Genomic DNA, 21,823 nt, shown 5'->3' with positions numbered 1-21,823 from the left:
TATTGGTTTTGCTTTTATTTCTAATCCTACTGTGTATACATTATATTTTCTAGTGCTATGTTTTAATGCCTCATGAATTTAAGAAACCTGTTTGTACTGGAACAGCTATATAAAACATCAGAAAGATGATGTAAAACAAAATCATTTAGAGAAGAACCCACCATCAGATTCAGATAAAAGCAATCCCATTACATTTATTCCTTAAAAGAAAAAATCATTATTAAAAGCATTCCATACACATACTCTTCTCAGGTTTGAATCATTATCTTCAGATAGTTTGGTCGCTCATTAGTTATATAATTCTGCAACATAATTGAAATGTAGAAGCCTATATATCAGTCTCCAGTATGAGCAGGCATTTTTAAAATAGTTCAAAGGGCTTGAAAGCTCTCGTATATCAAGGGAAGGGAATCAAAATAACAAAGCAGAAAACTTGTAAAAGTTTATAATGCCTGGAACATTGCCAGAATTACCATTAAAATTATAAATTTTGCCACTCATTAGATAGCAATATAAAACATTGTATAAATCAATTCATATGCTTATATAAAACAACAACATCCATTTACAGCTACTCATTGCATTAAGGTTTTGAGAGTGTGCATTTTATAGAGAAGCTCTGTACCAGGTTTTATGGAATGAATTGGTACAGGCAGATTAGGAAACCAAAGAAACAAGGCTCTCTACATTGTAGTGGCTTTGGTGTGTTAGAACTATTCTTTTCTCCAAGAAATGTTACTTGCTGGAAAATAGTGAATTCTTTTCACTCCATATGTGACTGCAGGAAGATGATAACCATCCTTTTTATAGTGTTTTCTTTTAATGTTATCAGTACAGTTTGAAGAAATAAAATGCATAATGTGTCAGCAACCTGAACATACTGCCTGTGAATCCAGACTTTTGTAAGGACAGATTAAAGTGACATTCTGTCATGGTTGACAGACCCAAAATTGAACCGACCCTTAAAAAACAGTTTGTATGTGTAAATTTCTTTTGATCTGAAAAGGCCTATAACCCAGGGTTGGAACATAGAGAAAATGCTAGTTTCTCAGATGGGTGAACCATATCCGTGAGCTTTACGGAAGTCAAATTACTTATATTAATAGCAGTTTGGTATAAACAGGAGGGTTTTTTCCTAGTGTTTTGTCTTATCAAAACTAAGCCACAATCTGCTAGGTTGTGGGGAATTCTGTGCAAACACCACTGAGACATGGTCTATATGTCGAGGAGAAGGAGTTGGTAGAATGCTGAGGTGGTAAAATGGACTGTAGGTGGGGAATGGACAGGCTATAGGTAGGAGATAACAGTTTGGATGTTCCGCATTTTGGAAAACAAAACTCTGTGGGGTGGGGGGGGAACGTTAGGGGAAACTATCCTATGCCACTTCATTACCAGCTTTTCTGATTTCCTGTTTGCAGGCATTTTCTTCACTTAGGAGAGTATTAAAAAATGTGATTGTCCCCCTGTAATTTGAACAACAGAACATAAAAGACACTGCATAGAATACAATACATCCCTCCCCTTTATAACAACCAGAACTGGATTTATTTAAAATTCAGTGACAAAGTCTTCAAGTCTTAAAAGTGGTCTCCTATCACACACACTTCTCCTGATTCTTGGATTCTCTGGCACAGCAGCTTTTAGTGATATTCTTTCTGGTAAAGAGGATTATCCATCACTTTCATCAGCCTCCTCTGTGAGGAGCAAGACACCTCACCATCAGCCTTCTCTATGAGGAAGCAGAACAAAGTCCTCTCCAGTTCCTCTCTCAGGACCAGACTAACTTCCCTCTTTTCTTATAGTATGCATGCTGGAAAGTCTTGAAATGTCCCATTTAATTCCATCAACCAATATGACAGAATCTCCTCAGATTCTGATTATTTGTTTTGGCCCAGAATATCAGGAACATCCCTTTCTCACTTTATAAGGCAGCCAACTTGAACAACGCCCCCCCCCCCCGAATAATTTGCTGTTCTACACCCTGTTTCTGATCCACATACAATTTGTATATTTATTTATGTACATTTGTGTACATTTATTTATTTAACAAATCTGTATACCGCCCACTACCGAAGTCTCTAGGCAGTTTGCAGCATAAGTGGTAACCTTTTTGTTGCTTCTCTCTTACCCAATCTCCCTTACCTCACTCTGCATCCTCAGGTTGAGATGGCATGGAAAGCTCTATCAGTTGTTGTTGTGGTGGTGGTGGTGTAGGTTTGGTGGCAGCTTTGCATCCTCTCAGCAGTTCAAAGGGTGCTTTTTCTGTAGTGGAATGAGGAATAGTGTGATATGCAAATTGAGTTTCACAGATGCCTCTTTCCAGGATTGTTGTTGGGTAAGTAGTCTGTTGTAAACTTGCCTCCACTAATCTGTTCATTCTTTCCACTAAACCATTCCCTTGAGGATGGTACAAAGAAAGAATATTGTGTTTTATCTCATGGTTATGCAAATACTGCTCCATTTCAAATGAGTAAGCTGTGTCCCATTGTTGGTCCCTAGTTCTTTAGGAAGAACTGAAGACCTTCACTCACAAAATCTGCAGCCATGAATTGGATCACCTTGTTTGTAGTAATGTTGTCAACAAATGAAACTTCGTGGTGTAGTGGTTAGAGTGATGGACTAGGACCGGGGAGACCCGAGTTCAAATCCCCCTTCAGCCATGAAACTAGCTGGGCCAGTCACTCCTTTCTCAGCCTAACCTACCTCACAGGGTTGTTGTGAAAGAGAAACTCAAGTATGTAGTACACCGCTCTGGGCTCCTTGGAGGAAGAGCGGGATATAAATGTAATAATAATAATAATAAAATAATAATAATAATAATAATAGTAGTAGTAGTAGTAGTAGACTCTGGAATGCTCTCCCAGTGGCCATTCGTTCCTCGGACTCCATCATGGCTTTTAGAAAGCTTGTAAAGACTTGGCTTTTTACCCAGGCTTTTACATAATCGTTTTTACTGCTGCTTCTGGGTGTTTTTATTTGTTGTATTGTTTTATGTCTGTTTTTATATGTTTTTATACTCTTAGCATGTTGTTTTTATTGTGTTTTTATTGTATGTTTTTAACTTTTGTAAACCGCCTTGGGGCTATATTTTAACGAAAGGCGGTATAAAAATGCAAAAATAAATAAATAAAATAGTAGTAGTAGTAGTAGTAGTAGTAGTAATCCACCATCAATATAACAAATCTTTGGTTTGTGGGTTGGTTATCAAAAGGCCCAATTATAATCAGGGCGCAAGTTTTTTCCCCAAGGACCATTGGGGTACTCCACTGGAGACAAGGGGGTGGCAAAAATCTTCTATGACTTGTCAGATACAGCACAAGCCTTACAGTGCTAGAACACATATTCAATGTGTTTGTCCATACCTGGCCACCAAAAGGTTTCTCTGATTCACCTTTGAGTCAAGCTCATGCCCAGGTGACCTTCACAGGCGATTTGTATCACTTGTGCTTGAAGGAGGTTGGCACCACCAAACCATCAGTTCTCAGCACCAGATCATTGAGAAGAGACAAACCATATTCAGAAGCATCAGCAGTTACAATATTGTGCCTGTTGGTGTCAAAAGAAGTGAGAGCAGGGTTTTCAGCAATGGCCAATTTGATAGTCTGAAAACTAGCCTTGCAGGATGAATCCCAGTTAAATGCTGCATTCTTTTTGAAAAGAAGATGCAATTGAGCAACTTTTGAAGCAAATTGTCTAACGAATTTAGAATAATACGTACAGAGTCCTAAAAATGAGCAAAGTGCATCCTTGTTGTGTTGCTCTGGTGCTTCCCGAGTAGCTTTCACCAAGTCTGTTTTGGGATGTACAGCACTCTGAGACATCGTGCATCCCAAATATTTCACTGTTTGTGTACAAAACAGACATTTCTCTGCAGAGATAGTAAGTCTGTGTTGTTGAAGTTTTCTTAAGGCTTCTGCCAGTTTAGCATCACATTAGCATCAGGTTAGCATCATGTTTAGCATCAGGTTTTGCCAAACACTAAAATGTCATCCTGAAAATAAGTGATTCCATCCATAGTCCCAACAGTTGTGTGCATCATTCTTTGAAATACTGAAGCTGCAGAGGCTAATCCAATGGGCAATTTTTATATTGAAAAAGACCCTCTGGGGTAATGAAGGCTGTGTATTTCTGAGAACGTTTGAACGTTTGAGCAAAGGAATTTGATGATAGGCCGAAGACAAGTCCAAAGTTGTGAACACTGAGGTCTCCTTCAGAGAAAGCAGCATTTCATTGATACTGGGTAATGGGTGACAATCGACTACCATGATGGAGTTCACATCTCTTAAACCTATGGACATTCAAAGCGTGATTTGCTCACAAGAACAATGGGGGACCCATTCTGATGAATCAACAGGCTCTATAAAGTCAGCATGCTGTAGTCTTAAGAGCTCCTCTCTAAGTAGTTGGCACAATTCCAACTGTACATTTCTCACTTTGTGTTGTGCAGTTATTGCATTTGCCTTCATCTGAATTTAATGTTTGAAATGTATGGCAGTACCATTCAATAAGGAATTGTGGTAGGTAAAGAAACCAACTGGAGTATCAAAACAACCTATGCTCTGTATGCTGTTACTTAAATCATAATGTATCTTAAATGTGAAAACTAGGTATTTTTATTTATTTATTTAACTTATATACCACCCAAACTTTCATCTCTGGGTGGTTAACAATGACATAAAAACAATAAAAACAATTAAAACAAATATAAAAGGTTAAAACAGTTTAACAATTTAAAAACAGCGTAAAATTAAAACCTACAAATTTAAAAAGCTGAAAAAGCTTGGGTGAAGAGTTGGGTCTTCAGACGTTTTTTAAAAATAGTCAGAGATGAGGAGGATTGTATCTCAGCAGGGAGCGCAATCGAGAAGGCCCGTCTCCGTGTGACCACCAGATGAGCTGGCGGACCTCCTAGATGAGCTGGTGGACCTCCTCTCCTAGAGACGGACCTCCTCAAGTGACTTCAATGGGCAGTGGGGCACATACCAAAGATGATGTTCTCTTAAAAACCCAGGGCCTAAGCCATTTAGGGCTTTATCAGTTATAACTAGCACTTTGTATTCTGCCCGGAAACCTATTGACAGCCAGTGTAGCTCCATCAACAAGGGAGTAATGTGGTCTCTCCGAGATGACCCAGAGACCAACCTGGCTGCCGCATTCTGCACCAACTGAAGTTTCCAGACTATGTACAAAGGCAGCCTCACATAGAGCGCATTACAGAAGTCAAGTCTGGAGGTTACCAACAAATGTACCACTGTTTTGAGGTCATTGATCTCAAGAAACGGGCGCAAGAAGTTGACATAGAGAAATAGATCTGGGTGTCATCAATATACTGATAACATCCCACTCCAAATCCCCTGATGATCTCTCCCAGTGGTTTCATGTAGATGTTGAAAAGCATTGGAAAGAGTATGGAGCCTTGAGGGACACCATACTTAAGCTCAGATTTTGAAGAGCAACAATCTCCAATTGACACCATCTGGAATCTGTCTAAGAGGTAGGAGCGGAACCACTGTAAAACAGTGCCTCCCATCCCCAACACCCTCAGAGGTTCCAGAAGGATATTATGGTCGATAGTATCAAAAGCTTCCGAGAGGTCCAAAAGGACCAACAGAGTCACACTTCCTCTGTCGATTCTCAACTGGAGATCAATCATCAGGCCGAACAAGGCAGTCTCCCCCCCCCATAGCCCACTTGGAAGCCAGTTTGAAATGGGTCTATATATTTTCCACTATATATCCAATAACTTGAATAAAAACAAATAATCTAAAATTATATCAATTCTGATCCAAAAGCTACATAAGATCACAATAATAAATCCAATGAAATATGACCACATGAACCAGTTATTCTTCCATTATTTCCATATGAGTTACTTTCCACAAATTAAATATAGAGAAAACACACTACTGTTGTGTATGTTTGACTTTGCAAGAAGTTTTTCCTCTTGTTATTGGAATTCATCTGAAGAATGCATATTTCTGTGTAACTTATTAACATATCTTAACATATCTTGTACTCTATGCCTTTCTATCTTGTCTTATTTGTTTTTATTCAAGTTATTGGATATATAGTGGAAAATAAATACCTGAAATGTATGGCAGTGCCAGGAGAATCAGCAAAAACATTCAAGAACTGCTTGTTCCTGGGAGCTACTTGTGGAAGGAGTGGCTTTTGGGGCTTGCAGGCTTAAAAACAAGGAGGCTTGTCAAAGGCGTAGCCAGTGGCGTGGCCGTTGGTCTGCCTGTAGGCAGCCACCAAATGGATCTGGCCTTTGGGGTCGGGTCTTCAAGGGTGGGACTGAGGGCTGGGTTGTGCCAGGCCTTTTTGCAGAGATGTGTTTGGGCTCTCTTGAGCGGGATGGTGCTGGGGGTGTGCCAGGCTGTTCTGAGGCAGCTATCACTGTTGTGGTGGGGAACAGAAGAATTGGCACTGGCAGAGCAGCTGGCCATTACAGGGGAAGGGAAATCAGTAATTTAGTAACTGTTTCCACTTCCAACTGCTTTGTCAACTCTCAGACCTTGAGGAGGAGCTCCAGCTACCCACAGAGTCAGGCCTTGCTCCTCTTCAATGCCAGGTAAGTTCAGAATAAAACCGAAATTGTCCACAATTTGATCGTAGATGAGGGACCTGACCTGGCATGTATAACTGAGACCTGGTTGGGGGAGGCGAGTGGTCCAGTATGGGCTCAGCTTCTCCCTCCAGGTTACTCTGTTTGTGGAGCAGGCTAGGGGAAGTGGGCGGGTGTGTGTGGGGAGTGTCTGTGGTCCATAAGAATACCATCTTCCTTACCAGTGCCCCTGTGAGACAATTGACTTGTATTGAGTGCATATTTTTGAATTTCAGGACTAGGGATAGATTGGGGATTCTGTTGGTGTACCGTCCACCCCGCTGCCCAACTGACTCCCTAACTGAGCTGACGGAGCTGGTAGTGGAGTTGGTGTTGGAGTCTCCTAGACTTTTGGTGCTGGGGGACTTCAACATCCACTTTGGGGCTGGCTTGTGTGGTGCAGCTCAGGAGTTCACAGCGGCCATGAAAACTATGAGCCTATCCCAATTAGTTATTGAACCAACTCATGTTGCCGGTCACACACTCGATTTGGTCTTTTGTTCTGATCGGGGGGGTTTCTGTGGGTTGGGTATCCAGTAGTTTCCCCATTTTCATGGACAGACCACTAACTGGTTAAGGTTGGCTTCACAGCCACAATCCACCCTTGCAGGGGTGGTGGACCTAGGATTGTCCATCAAAAGAGGCTGCTGGACCAAGTAGGAGTTCAAAAGGCCTTGGAGGATTTTGATGTTGGTGGTAATTCTGTCGATGCCCTGGTGGGAACTTGGGAGATGAAACTCAAAAGGTCAGTAGCCATGATTGCTCCTAAGCATCCCTTCTGACCTGCTTCAAAAATGGCCCCTTGGTATACTGAGGAGTTGTGGGGGCTGAAGCGGTTGGGTAGGCAACTAGAACACAAGTGGAGGAGGACTTGGTTCAACTCTGACAGGATGCCACATGCGACCCATTTAATACTTATGCGATAGTGGTGCATGCAGCAAAAAAGAGATTTTGATCTGCGTGCATTGCGACTCCAGGTTTGTGCTCAGCAGAGCTATCCTGGGTTGTGAGGAGTTTAGTCTCTGGTCCTTCTACTTCAAATCGTTCTGCTGTGACACTTTTAATGGGTTCTTTGCGAACAAGATCTGTATTTGGGCTGAATTGGACTCCACTATTTCTGCAAGGTCTATGGAGGAGGTGTCGAGCAATCCTTCTTGCAGTATTAGGTTGGATCAGTTTCCATCTGTGACTCCTGAGGATGTTGGCAAGCTACTTGGGGTGGTGCGGCCTACCACTTGTGTTCTGGATCCTTGTCTAACTAGGCTGCTTCTATCTAGCAGGGAGATTGTTGGAGGTGGCCTAGCAATATCATAAATACATTGTTGAGGGATGGTAGGGTGCCTCTTTGTCTGAAGGAGGCAATGGTTAGACTGCACCTTAAGAAGCCTTCCCTGGACCCTTTAGCGATGGGTAGTTACAGGCCAATCTCCAGTCTCCCTTGGTTGGGCAAGGTGATTGAGAGAGTGGTGGCTAACCAGCTCCAGGCAGCTTTGGAGGAAACTGATTATCTAGACCCATTTCAAACTGGCTTTAGAGCTGGCTATGGGGTTAAGACTGCCTTGATCGGCCGGATGGATGACCTTTTCTGGGGGAACCAACCAAGGGAGTGTGACGCTGCTGGTTCTTCTAGATCTCTTGGCAGTGTTCGATGCCATCAATAGGGATGTGCTCGAACCTGTTCAGAGGCCCTTTTACGGTCCTCTGAACAGGTTCGAACACTGTGTGTGGGTTTCGATGTTCGAAGGTGGGAAGGTTCACTTTAAGGGTGGGGGAGGGTCGCTTTACCCCTCCCCCCACTTTCCCCCCACCAGTGCTCAGGATCGGTAAAAGCCTTTGGTGTAGCAGTGTACCTTCCTGCCGCCCCTTTCCCCTCTACAGCTGGAAGTGGCCTGCAGTATACCCTGGAGTTGAGGGAGATGAAACGGCGTCTCAGACAATTAGAGCGGGGCTGGAAGAGAACCCAAGATGAAGTGATGAGAACATCTTATAGATCATTTATGAGGTCCTATGAGGTAGTGGTGAGGGACGTGAAAAAAGAGTTTTGGGGGGCCACCATCGCATCATCAAGCTTATGGCCAGCTAAAGTATTTGAGATAGTTCGATCTCTGACAAATTTTTCTGGTACAGATCATGAAGTTAGAGAATTGGGCATTGGCTGTGAGGTTTTTAAGGGCTTTTTTGCGGATAAAATCTTGTTACTCCACCGAGACCTCCCCCTTACCTCTGATGCAATTGAGGAATTGGAGGTTCCATGGTTGTCTACCAGGCCAATTTTGGAGAATTGCACACCCCTAGTCCCATATCGACTGGGTGTATGACAGTCCCATCTTGTCCCCTATGCTGTTTAACATCTGCATGAAATGAAGATGTATTTTCTAAGTGGGATAGTTCAAAGATTTGGGTTGAACACATAACTCTATCTTGCATTCAACTGTCTAATACTCGGGAGGCAGTGGAAACCCTGAACCTGTGTATGAAGTCAGATTTTGTATGGATGAGGGCAAATAAACTGAAGCTGAATCCAGGTAGGATGGAACTACTGTGAGCTGTGACCCCTTCATGATTTTCTAAATGGAGTTTGATCTGTTCTGGACAAAGTTGTATTCCCTCTGAAAGATCAAGTTTGCAGTTCAAGAGTGTTTCTAAATATGGATCTATCCCAGGATACGCAGATACTTTTTCCAACTTCAGCTGCTTTTCCTATCTGGAAAATTCTGATCTGACCACAATTATATTTGCACTGGTAACATCTACACTCAATTACTGCCCAATCACTGTAATCTGCCACAGAGTCCTATCTCTCTGGCCTGCCCTTGACTGTAGTTTGTTTGACAGGTACTACTACTACTACCACCACCAGCACCAGGGATGGAACCTCTTTGGCAGGATGAAAGGGTTTTTGGTGGTGATCCTCTTCTGAAATTCATCCCAGGAGAGAGCTATCTGGCCTCTTGCCTAATGGCTTCTTGTCTGCCACCTTTAGACACAAAGTAAAAACATTTTTGTTTCAAAAGCATTTCCGTGTTATTTTTATCTGCCATGGATTATCACTTCTTGTGGTGTCCCCTCCTCACAGGTGGTCACTCTTTTCCTGTCCCTACTAGCAGGGCTCCAGATCTCAGAAGGAGTTCTGCACACTCTGTATGAATTTTTGTACCACTTGGCCTGGCTTCTCCCTGTAGGACACAGGCTCACCTTCTGGCCTGTCCTCCTCATCACTGGCCACCACTGACTTAAACAGAGAGGAGCAGTTCTCACAGTCTGGCCCTGCTTCACCCTTCAATCCACCCTGATCCTTTACTAAAACCCCATTAGTCTGAGGTCCCTGAGCCCTTCCTCTATTCTCCCAGTGCCTCCATCCTCATTCCCTGTGCTGATGCCCACTTCCCTGGCAGCATAGCTGTTGTGCTTCCGCCACTTCACTCTGGCCAACTTCTCTCAGCCTGATGTCATCGGGCTTTGATGTATTGCCCTACGTGCAGGGCACAGAGGCACCAAGACAGATGGGTTCAGGCTTATGGCTCTCCCTTCTTACTGCATAATAGCCCATAGGCCCCAGGTTCTCCCACTGCTGAGAGCACTTAGATCACTGGGGAGTCTCGACATCACCTACTCAACCCCTCCAACTGCTGTGGTAATGATGTGGGAGTGACGTCCAAATATTTTTAATAACTGTTTCTTGAGCTGCTGGCTGCTTTTTTTTTTTAATGTTGTTGTGTGTTTTTAATGGTTTTAAAAATCATTTTTGTAATCCACTTCAAGATTTTGAAAAGTGGAATACAAGTCTATGTAAGAAATATTTAAATATTTTAAAAGCGCACTCCAACACCCTGTTATATTTTCTGGTGTGATTTTGTGCAGACTGGAGGTTTGGTGGTTTATCGATGAGAGTTAACAACAGACAAATTGTACCCCCAAGTTCAGAGGCAGTGTTGCTCAGAATGATGGAGACACCACAGGGGAAGGCCATTCCTTTCCTGCCCTGTTGAGGGCTTTCTGGCGACATCTGCCTGACCAGTGTTGGAAACAAGATGCTGGACTACATGGCTATTGGGTTTGATCTAGTAGGGCTTTTCTCATGTTCTTATTCCAGATTCACAAGCTTTACAAAACCACTTGGTATGATTTTGCTGCCATTATATAGTAAGACAAAACAAAGAAAAAGATGGTTTAGTTATCCAAGGGAGGTTTTTTTAAGGCAGTTAAACAGAAATTGCTTGCTCTGATGGCCAAAAGCATAAAGGAAACAATTTCAGCCAATGTTCTCAATTTCATGTGAAGAAATGCCTCTGCATATATTTGCATTCAATATTTGCAGGTGGCAAATGTCTGTTAAGAATGCTCACACCTGGGTCTGACTTTCAAGTGTGCTAATAGCAGGGTGTGCACAATCAGAGTTGACAGTTTCAGAACCCATTGAAGCTGCTTAGTTTGGGGACTTCAGTTCTTTAATTTGATTGTACAGTTGATAGACAACCTAAATATGTGTAAATGTTTATGCATACCAGTGTTTGCTCCTCTCCTACCTCAACTGCACACATAATAGCTGAGGCCTGAAAATAAGCCCTAGTGTCTAACCCAATCATTTGACATAAAAGAAGCATTGCCACTTCAAGAGAATATTACCCCAGAATAATAATCTCTAAAACAATGGGAATACATATCCGCTCACTTCCTTTCACGTCTGGAGAGCAAGAAACTCCAATACTGTATTTATTTGGAGCAGATAATCTCTTTGAATTATGACTAGCATAAACTATTATTCAGTATTGGCATTTTAAGAGGTTATATACAAATTTCTAAGTGTTACTGTTAGCAACAGTAGCTACAATTTAGAGGTTAGTATGCCCTGAAATGCACTACAGTGGTATTACCCCAAATGCAGACAGCTTTAAATGTGAACATGCTGCATTTTTACATTGTCCAGCACTATAATCCAGCAAAGTAGCACTGTGTGAGCCTAAACCTAAAGCACAGAAGTTTAAAAGGCTCTTGAGTCTTGCTACCTTGCTTTTTACTCAAACATAATCACAAAATGGGAGCGTGCATAGCTCCAAAATTTGAGTAGGATGCTTGTCCTACCCAATTAATGATTGTGTGAACTAATCTAATTTGTACCAAGTGAGCAGCAAAATATAATCAAAATAAAATTGTTTTAATTGTGTTTTAATTGTTTTGTGTTTTTAATTGTTTCCGCATTTTAAATTTTAATTGTTGAAATGTTTTAATCTTTTTGTCAGTTGTTTTTATTGTTTTGTTGTAAACCACTCAGAGACTTGCATTTTGGGTCGTATACAAATGTGCTAAAGAAAGAAAGAAAGAAAGAAAGAAAGAAAGAAAGAAAGAAAGAAAGAAAGTTTAAAGTATAAAAATAGTATAAATAGCAGAAAAGTATAAACAATATCTGAAAACAAGCCACAATGCTGATCAGCCAAAATAACAATGATTAAATTCAGGAAACATCATCTTTAACTGACACTAGAACTCCTCACAAGATCCCATATGCATAATGTCAATGCACATGGCGGAGAGCATGATAATGGTGGCACCACTGTGAAGAGGGAGAAGGTGGAAGAAGACAATTTTGGAGTTGCTATGAAGGAGCTGGGCAGCAGGGGGCACAGGAAGGCACCTGAGACAGCAGGGGAGGGCTCTGCTGGTGACCCAATCATCTTCTGCACCCCACCTCACCTCATGGAGTGTGTGTGTGTGTGTGTGTGTGTGTGTGTGTGTGTGTGTGTGTGTGAGAGAGAGAGAGAGAGAGAGAGAGAGAGAGAGAGAGAGAGATATGTGTGAAATGTGTGTATGTGTCACAATGATAGGAGGAGAGTTTGTAAAATGTGGAAGGTTGGAGGAGGAGTGGGATGTAAAAAAACCAAGCTTTCACCACTCCATCCTCCTCTTTATCTGGAGTGTGTGTGTGTGTGTGTGTGTGTGTGTGTGTGTGTGTGTGTGTGTGTGGACAGATAGCTATGGCATTTCATAAGCCACTTTTTACTTTGCGTAAAATTGTTTTAGAAAAGCAGTATAAATGTACATAAATTCAAGCTCACAGATAAAGCCTGTTGCAATCATTAACATGGCAGGGCTTTCATTAGTCACACAGGCAGCTTATTTCTAAAGTATAATTTTTATCTCCAGCAATCATTTCTTTAATTCTTTTAAATGAGCTCTTTTTATCAAGGGTGATATGTTATTATGGCATCAATACCTTTGTTTTTAGCCAAAAAGAGCAGATTGCTGAGAAGCAAGACTTATTTCTGGAAAGTCTGAATATTTTTTATTCCAAATTATTTGTTTCGATTTGCAACAACTGTTCTTGTTGCCAATAACTTATTTTAGCGCCGAACACCCACTATTTTAATATTGCTGTATATAAGTAAAGAGAGGCAGCTATCCTGCTGGAAAGTGGGTGGGGTGCAAAACACATTTCACAAAAGCAAAGGCTACAAATACCATTCAAATGTATAATATTACTCTTTAGCTGCATCCCACATATTTTTCTTATTTCATATTTTTTCTAGTTCCAGCATTTTGTGTTCTTAAAAGTGCAATACACATAAGGAGAGAAATCAATTTTGATTGATGTCTTTGTTTGCAAATCAGAGCATCAAGATCAAGGCTCCTACTGTCCTTCCTCCCAATCTCCCTCAGAATCCAACAACAAGTACAGTCTTCCTCTTTCATATCTGGACAGCAAGTTGCAGAGAGGTGCCACATCTGCTTGCAGGGCCACCCTGTTAGATTGCCCTGGTGCCAGAAATGCTGCTCTGTTGTGCCATATCATACACTGAGAACCAAAGAGCATTGACATTTCATCGTGCAACAGCCAGTGGCCTACTGCTTCCAAGAACCACAGCAGGTAGTGAGAGAAACAAGACGAGGAGGTGGTGAAAGTTTTTGGCAATGGCTGCCAGGCATTTTGGCATCTTTCTCTTCTTGCTGCCCATTGCAGTGGAAGCAGGAAGCAAAGGTGTCAAAACCAGTGGTGCCCTGAAGGGCGCACTCCAGGCACCTGCCTCTGCCTCCTTTTACCATGGTGAGGATGAAAAGGCAGGGAAAGTGACAGACTTGCACCCACTCCTCCTCTCGTCACAGTGAGAGAGGAAGACTGAAAATGGGGAAAGCAGCAGACTTCCTCCTCTCCTCCTCCTCACAATGATGGGAGGAGGGGTGGGGAAAGTGCCAGGTTAGAGGAGGAGTGGGGGTAAAACACCAAACTTTCATCACTCCCATCCTCGTCACATGGAGAAAGAAAAGATTTAAAGGTTTGGGGCCAGGCAAGGGGGACAGGTGTCAACCCTGGGCCTCTCCCATGTGGTGGGCCTGAGACATTTGTCTATGCAAATGCCTCCATTTAGAGAAGGACTCTGTCAAATTTGAACATTTTCAGCATAAAAATGGTGTATGTGGGGTGGGGGGATGCTTGTGGGTTAAAATGTTCCCTTTACAGATCCCTTTAAGCGTATTCAGTTCATATTTACTCAGTGTTTGCTGGGCAACTGCTTCAGTGTTTTGTTTTGTTTTTTGTTTTGTCATTCACCAGGCCTCCTCCTTCCTCACAATATGAGCCCAGACAATCAAGAATCACACTGCGGTTTTGAAGATTTCACAATGTCTAATAGCCAATCAGATTTCACATTGTAAGAATGCTACCACAAGCAAATGTAGCCATGTACTGGGGGCAATGTTTTTTCATGTACCACACTGTCCTCAATTTGCATGGGAAGGGGGGTGAGAATACATGTCAGGCAAGGAAGAAAGGAGTAGTACACTAGCTATTGAAGATAGTCTGAGAGAGAGAGAGAGAGAGAAAGAGGGCGAGAGAGCGCAAAAGTGGGTCCTCCATTGGCTGTGAGCAGCACTACAAAGTCTGGAGGGCTGTCTAAAATAGCCATAATTTATTTGAACAGACCTGCCAAAATACAGGATGCTCAGAACCAACCAACACCCCTCCCCCCCAATAAAGGAGGAGAGGGTATGTTGTTGTAGTTGTTTCTATCAGTGGTTATGCCACACCTTGCTTATTTATTTATTTATTTTTCTAGCCTGCCCTATACCCAAAGGTCTCTGAGTGGGTCACAATAAAACCAATATAAAACATAATTCAAATACAACATCATAAAATCAATTTAAAAAAAAATAATAATAATAGAGTGCCTGAGAGAGGAAGAACCACCACATTTCTAATCAAAAGCCAGGGTAAAGAGATGCGTCTTCACCATTCTCCTGAATGTGCACAACGTTGGAGCTTGGCGCACCTCAGAGGGGAGGGCATTCCACAACCTAGGGGCCACCACAGAGAAAGCCCTCTCATGTGCCCCTACCCCTTTAATTGCTAACAATGTCTAGACCAAGAGGGCCTCTCCTACAGATCTATATGAGAGAAGGCGTTCCTTCAGGTATTTGGGAGCCAGGACGCTCAGGGCTTTATAAGTCAATGTTAAAACCTTTAATTGTGCTCGGTGGCAAATTGGCAACCAGTGCCGTTCCTATAAGACAGGCATGATGTGCATCTGGCCAGAAGTGTCCATCAGCAGTCTTGCTGCTGCATTCTGCACTAGTCACAGCCTCCGAACCATCTTCAGGGGCAGCCCCACATAAAGCACATTACCTCCAGTCTGGAGGTTGCAAGGGCATGGATCACTGTGGCCAGGCTATCTCTGTTCAGAAAGGTCCATAGCTGGCAGACAAGCCTGAGTTGAAAATAGGCACTCCTGGCCACCACTGCCACATGGTCCTCCAGTGACAGCAACGAATCCAGGAGTACCCCCAAGCTATGCACCTGTTCCTTCTGGGGTACTACCACCCCCTCAAGAATATGATATCTCTCCACTTCATGGACTCAAGAACCCTTGACACATAGCACCCCTGCCTTATTCAGTTTCAATTTATTGGTCCCATTAGGCAACGGTCAAGCTCCTCAACCACCTCCCCTGATTGAGATTGAATAGAGAGAGATACCTGGGCATCATGCCACAACATGTAAAACTGCAGCCTAAATATTGCATGGGAATCTTCTTTTGCCATTTTTTTTTTTGTGTGTGGGGGAGAGAGATTATTGATCTATTTATTCATTTATTTTATTCATTTTCTGCCTTTGGATCCACAGAATAGCTTACATAAAATTTAATTGCATTAGGGTTCTTCTATTATGTGCAATAATAATATGGCTTTGACGTGTGCAATAGGATGGATTTCAGCCACTCTTCTCTTTCAGTTCCTTTAAGTATTTTCAACCCACTTCATATTATGTTGCCCTACCTTTTAAAACTGCCTATAAAGTAAGGACCCCTTTTTCTGTCCTTCTGAAATTTGGCAGGTACTAAAAAGTTCATGCCAATTGGATGGAAAACAGGAGTTACAGGTAGCAGAAGAGTAGATGGATCTCCCATTAGAAGCAATGAGAAAACAAAACAAATGGGCATAATGAAAATGTATGAAATAATAGTGAACACAAATATGATTTTAATTAGTGAATAAATAAAGGAATGCTAAGTTTATGATAATGAAAACTAAGGAAATCACAAAATTAAAACTGGTTTTGCTCAATAACAAAGAACAGGATCAACCGAGGAGTCTACAAATGCCCAGTCTGCAAATGTGCTTGAGCTGAGCATTGCCATTGTCAACTGACCAATCTCCCTTCCCCCATTCCTTTTAACCTCCATCTGACCAATGTGGTTGGGCTACTAGGAGAAAATGAATTACGTGAATGAATATATGACCAATCTGAATTCATTGCACTTCTGGCATTTATTTCTTTAGTAATCTCAAATGAAGCAAATAGATCCCATTCTTTTTGGTTTTTAATTTTTTTTTAAACAAAATGGACACATACACCTAATATTGCTTTGGGGGAGCATATTTTCTGTAAATCACCTAGTTCTCACTAGGTCACTGCCAGGGGTGTAGTGGAGCGGAGATGCACAGGGATGGAGTGCTGGTACTTCTCGGCGTCTTTGGATGTTGGGGTGGGCACGGCCATGGGGGCTGTCATGGAGAGTGCCTGCACTTCTGAATTTGCAACTACATAGCTAGTCACTGCTCTCTATCTCTTTTTCATCTTCTATCACTCCCTGATTGTTGGCAATTGGGTGCCAACACTGCCTGGCTGCACACCCCTGAATCCCTTCCCCTTTAAGGTCTTTTAATTACCTAAGGGCAGACAGGAAGGAGGCAGCTTTAGCAGCTGTGCTCCAGATGAGCTGCTAAGTGACAGCAGTTGGATATTCTGCTGAAGAACTTCTAAGTCATTGCTGGCAAAATCTTATCAACAAGGTATCTGTCATTCTTGAAATGACTGCCATGTGGGTATACAATTTGGAAGCAATCCAGAGAAACTTAACCACACTGTTCAATTGAAATCAACGAGAATTAAGAACGTATGATCTGTTAATGCCAGTGAAATGTTAAAGCATTCTTGTTTTTTTTCTTGATTACACCTCTAGTGTATATGTGCACATATACACATAAATATATTTAAACCCTATAATTATTTTCCCATTTCTTGAGCTTTAAAATAGAGAAGCTTGACATATTGGACACTTCGTAGTTCATATTAACAGTGAAAGCAAATATTCGGCACTGAGTGCTGAATATTGTGGCATCTCTGAAATGTTGATGTTGCTTAATACAAAATATAGATTTTTTTTCTGTCCAATATCAAGAACTTTCGATTCTTCTTGTTGCTAATCACTTGTGAAAAGTCGCAACTGATGACATTTAAAAGCATGCTTTTATTAATCATTTTTTGTCACTTTAAGAAATGATGCTCTGGTCTGCAAAAAATAAATAGGTATAAAAATTAAAACCTCATCCAAGTGCAAATTATGTCTAGGGAATGATGTTGGAAATGTAAAAAGCAATTGTCAAAACAAAAACAAAAAAGGGATGCAACTCACTTAAAATAATATCATTTAAAAAAAAACAAAAACAAGTGTGCCCATAGAGACATTCTCAACATGGATTTGAGGCATCTGTGCCATTAGGTAAGGCTCATTATCCTATCCAATGCCATCATTTAGGGAGTGCTTTTCTCCTCCTTTCTTTCCCCTCAGCCCCGTTTCCAACCGTGTGTGTGTGTGTGTGTGTGTGTGTGTGTGTGTGTGTCCCCGTCCCCGTCCAGTGCCTACTGTCTCTATGTAGCCCATTCTAGAAATCTGGCTGATAGTTTGACTAGACATTTTAGAGGTACAACATATTGCTTCATTTTCTTTTCTTTTCTTACAATATACTTTGTTACAAATTCATTTTAAAATCCCATAATCTGTGTCCCTGATCTGAAATATTTCAGTGATTCCTCTGTGCAAGTGACACATTTTGGGAGGGATTAAGCATGACTTGTGAGATACGGCAACCATGCTTGGTCGAAGTACAGGAAGCAACTACTGAGTAAGGATGTGAAAAACATTTTGATGTCAAAATGTTTTGACTCAAAAGGGCATTTCAAATGTTTTGAGCTGGAAACAAAATGCCTTTTAAAGAAAGGGCCTGTTTCAAGCTTGGAACAAAACAATCCCATTTAGATTTGAAATGTTTTACCATTTTGAGTACCATTTTGGAGGCCTGTTTTCTCCTTGCTGATTGGTTTTCTGATACTGGCTTCTGATCCTATGGGGGTTTGGGGAAAAGGTTATAAAATTGTTTAAAAGCACCTGCTTGCCCAATTATTTTGAAGGTTGGATGGTAGATAGTACCCATCATTCCCTATCACCCAACCCCCTTTGGTGCCCCTAGGAGCTAACCATAGGGAACAATGGTGTGTTATAAGTTCCCCCATTGTTTCCTATGGCTAAAAACACTCAAAACATTTTGAATTGGTTCTGTAAAAAAAAGCCAGTTCACCCACTGTTTCAATGAAACATTTCGGCCATCTGCGCTTTGCTTCAAGCTTAAAACAAAATGCAAAATCTGTTTCGTGCACATATTTTTACTGAGACAGAGTCAGGGACTGCAACACTAAAGGTTGCCCTGTCCTGGTTGCCCATGAAGCGAAGCACAGGCAAGATGAGGCCAGTCCACAGGACTTTGGAGAGATCGAAGGTTTCACATTGATTCATCACAGCCAGAAGCAGACTGACTCTTTAAGTATCACTGAGCCCAGACTAGCCCTCCTGGACTCTGCCTGACTGTAGAGTGGAAGCCTTAAAGAGCAAACATGTTGCTGAGCTAGTTGCTAGTTGATTTTTGCTAGCAAAATCTGCTGCTAGTTGCCAGTGCCAGCATGGAAATACCAGGGGATGTGATTGCATGGAAAAGGCCATGGACTTAGGCCCCAAGGAGACTCCAACTCCTGGGCTTTCTCTCAGTTTCTGGCCTGGTGGCAAGATTCAGGGCTGGGGCTGGTCCAACCGCCTCAGCACCTGACTCAGAATAGCTACTGTTAGCAGCAACTGTGACACTGTGGGCCATGACAGTGGAATGTATAAAGGGAGTCATCGAGACCAGCTGCAGTCAGTGGAGATGTGCAACTGTACAGCTGGCATAAATACTCGTGATCACTTGGGTCACTTTTGGAAGCCCTGCTCTGTGTACCACCACGGTCTGAGTTGCAGTCATGCTTATGAGATACTAGGAACATAGGAAGCTTCCATATACTGAGTAGACCACTGGTCTATCCAGCGCAATATTGTCTTCACAGACTGGCAGCGGCTTCTTCAAGGTTGCAGGCAGAAATCTCTCTCAGCCCTATCTTGGAGAAGCCAGGGAGGGAAATTGGAACCTTCTGCTCTTCCCAGAGCGGCTTTCATCCCCTGAGGGGAATATCTCACACATCAAGTCTCCCATTCATATGCAACCAGGGTGCACCCTGCTTAGCTATGGGGACAAATCATGCTTGCTACCACAAGAACAGCTCTCCTCTACTATATCTTCTCTTTAATGACACTCAGAGGCTGTTCTCACATGCACCCTAACCCAGTCTTGGGAAGCCCTAGACTGCCAATTACATACAAATAAAACCATCAAATCTTATACAGATTGGGTTACATATTACAACTTTTGCCATGTAATTAGCTTGCATATAATTAGCAATGTACTGTATTTGTTTTTAGATAGTTGATGTATATGGAATGCCACTGAAGAAGACTCGTCAAAACGCATCTGGCATTTAAAACATTTATTCTCATGAAGATTTTTCTGTGATCCCATTTGGCAATCTACTTGGGAAGGACATTCATTTCATCTGAGAACTGGATTTTATTACATCTGGTGGAGCTGTGAGTCAACATTTGGTATTATTTTATATATGTATTCCCATGAACATTTTCTTTTTTTCTTTTCTTTTTTTTTTCCTTTTGGTGATTTCATTTTTCACTCCACTTGGGAAAGATATTTATTTCATCCGAGAACTGAGATTTATCATATTGGGTGGAGATGCGATTTGGCATTTTGTGAATAATTTCTGTCTTGATTTCATATAATTCCCTATTTGGGAAGGAAATTTGGGAATCAGATTTGAGTAAATCTAGTAAAACTGAGGTAAAAGATTTGGGATTTTAGGATCATCTTACTATTTAACAGACTTAGATTTTATTTTATTTTAAATTGCAGTCTTTTAGTATATAGGATTTGGAATCCACATGGGGCTTTATTTGACTTATTTTGGTTTATAAAAATGTTATAGTAATTTTGTTGCCTTGATACTATTCAATGTTTATATCATAGTTTATATACGTAATGAGTTGTGTTGGGTATTTTAATAATTTTTAGGTTTCTTTGTTTGGTCTGGTTGTCATTGTTAGAACACTAAAGCACCTGGAGGTGATTTACACTTGGCTTTAGGCTTTGGGGTAAATTTTGAGGGAAGCTACTTCCAAGTACACTCATGGTACTGAGGGAAGCAGCCCCTCCCCTCTGCTCTTGGGTTTTGTTTTTGCAAGTACACATGGCAGGCGTCAGTGTTTTCCTTCCTAGCCAATGGTGGGTGGGGGGGAGTTCCCTGCAGAGAGAGATCTGCATTTCTGAAGAGACCATGTCTCTGATCATGCTAATGATTCTACGTCAGCGCCTCTCCCTGTTTGCTCCAGCGTTTTCAGAAAAAGTCGCTTAAAACCAGCGTTTTAAAAATCCATAAAAACCTCAAGATAAGCTAAAATTCACATCACAAAGCACAACTTGTGTGTGGAGTGGGTCCAAGGATCTCACTGGGAGTTCAGGGTAAGTTTGGAGATTCCCCGTGTCTAAAGCCTCCTGGTGCTGTGTTATTTATTGTGACCAACTTTTAATTCTTTTTTTAAAAAATAAAGGAGGAATAAATATCTTATACAAAGATTTCCACTTTCTACATTGTTCCAGGGTTTCAGTTTTTATACTTTTGATGAGTGAGTGGAGAAGTTATAATAATATTTGTTTTCAGTTCCAAGGAAGGATAAAATAATTATTCATACAAATCAATTATACTAATGTTGAATAAAGAACCGTTAATGCTACCCATCTATCAATAAGTAGCCATGAGGCTTTATGCATATGTTCACATTTACATTCAGAATGCTGAATTCTGGTAATGTTCACATTCACCATACACATCACCATTCAGAAATCCAAAGAAATTGTAGTTTTGCTTCTGTAATTTAGAGTTTAGGGATGCTGAAACTGAATTGTCAGGAAGCCAATATACAATATAACAATGAATAAAGAGGCATTGTACAAAAGATGTAAATGTACTGCACTAGGGTTGTTATGCAAATTAATATCATTTGGAATTTCTGTATACATATATTACTTGGCACAAGATCAATTGCTCAGCTTCTGTGGAAGCTTGTGGGTTTTTCAGTACCAATGGATTTACATTACAACCATGAATTCTCATTTCAAGTATTTTGATTGTTTAATACTGTAGTCTTGTCTTCATCCATCACATCTATTCTTCTTGGTCTAGCAACCAGCCCTTGCACATATCCACTGACTCCAGTAAATGTTTATGAACACTTAAGTTCAATTGTCTGAATTACATTCACTCATATTTGGCTGCAAGTCAATAAAGCCATTTCCAGCTTTGGCATCTGGTCTTTGAAAATGTAACCTGGCCCACTCTTTTTCCTACGAGAATCCTAGAAGTGCAATTTCTGCTTCTGAAGGCCATACCTACTGAAAATCCTAATTAAAACAACACAACGTGTGTTTCTTAAGGAATTACAGGAACTTAGTTAATGAAAGGAATGTGGACTGGTGGTTAAAAGGTGTGTGTGTGTGGGGGGGGGGTTAACCCCCAAG

At 41.4% G+C, this 21,823-nt stretch overlaps 1 long non-coding RNA gene across 1 annotated transcript in view; it reads left to right on the top strand.

The window, feature by feature from the left end:
• Positions 1 to 21,823, top strand: part of LOC128352494 (uncharacterized) — a 183,564-nt gene that overhangs the window by 41,043 nt on the left and 120,698 nt on the right. Inside the window, exon 3 of the long non-coding RNA XR_008320449.1 lies at positions 19,663 to 19,827. This is a non-coding gene — a long non-coding RNA (uncharacterized LOC128352494). The remainder of the gene's footprint in view (positions 1 to 19,662; positions 19,828 to 21,823) is intronic.

Source organism: Hemicordylus capensis, chromosome 3 (genome assembly GCF_027244095.1).
Source record: "Hemicordylus capensis ecotype Gifberg chromosome 3, rHemCap1.1.pri, whole genome shotgun sequence".
NCBI classification, from domain to species: domain Eukaryota; kingdom Metazoa; phylum Chordata; class Lepidosauria; order Squamata; family Cordylidae; genus Hemicordylus; species Hemicordylus capensis.
The sequence above is the reverse complement of the archived record's forward strand: the minus strand, read 5'-3'. Positions and strand labels throughout refer to the sequence as shown.